Source organism: Rhea americana, unplaced genomic scaffold, assembly GCF_003343005.1.
Source record: "Rhea americana isolate MKP2758 unplaced genomic scaffold, rheAme1 scaffold_44, whole genome shotgun sequence".
NCBI classification, from domain to species: domain Eukaryota; kingdom Metazoa; phylum Chordata; class Aves; order Rheiformes; family Rheidae; genus Rhea; species Rhea americana.
Genome location: NW_028186579.1, coordinates 1864080 through 1864756, shown reverse-complemented (window position 1 = coordinate 1864756; position 677 = coordinate 1864080).

Genomic DNA, 677 nt, shown 5'->3' with positions numbered 1-677 from the left:
GTACTTTCTTACCTCCTCTTCTGCCCCTCCCACTGCCACTTTTCAGAGATTGCGCCCATAACAGAAGGTCCAGGAACCTCATTTCAGCTGCATAAAGCCATCACTTTCCTGTCTTCCTCACTCTCAAGCTTTATTTACAAATCTAGAAATTCACAAAGAATAAAAGAACTGAGTTTTCTAGGTTGCTCCATTTTTTTTTCACTGTGTTTAACATAGTCTATGCCATGAAACGAACAAAATACTGTTTTTAGTGTTTCYAGAGCATCTCTGAAATAAGAATATGGGAAGAAATGTATTTGTAATATGCATTATTCTCAAAATTTGAACAGACCTGGAAATATCCCCTATGAAGTACATGACCTTGCCAACCCAGCAACTAAGTATGCAAATGAACATATTCCTACAGTGGAGGGAGCTGTCACATAGGTGTGCAACTGTAGGGGCATCAAAAGAATTGCTGCTTCCGAGCATCTGTCTCTCTAAGAGATATGGGAAATGTATTTGCTGCAACGTTCTTAGGCTTACAACCATATTACCTCAGACATACATTGTACCTGTTTTTATATCTTGTAATTCAATCAAATAGTACGYCAGTCTTGCTATTAATTAATTGCTTTATTTGTTTCTGGTTTGGTGCTGCTTCAAACCTCCTGGTTTGTTTTTCTAATTTCATCACT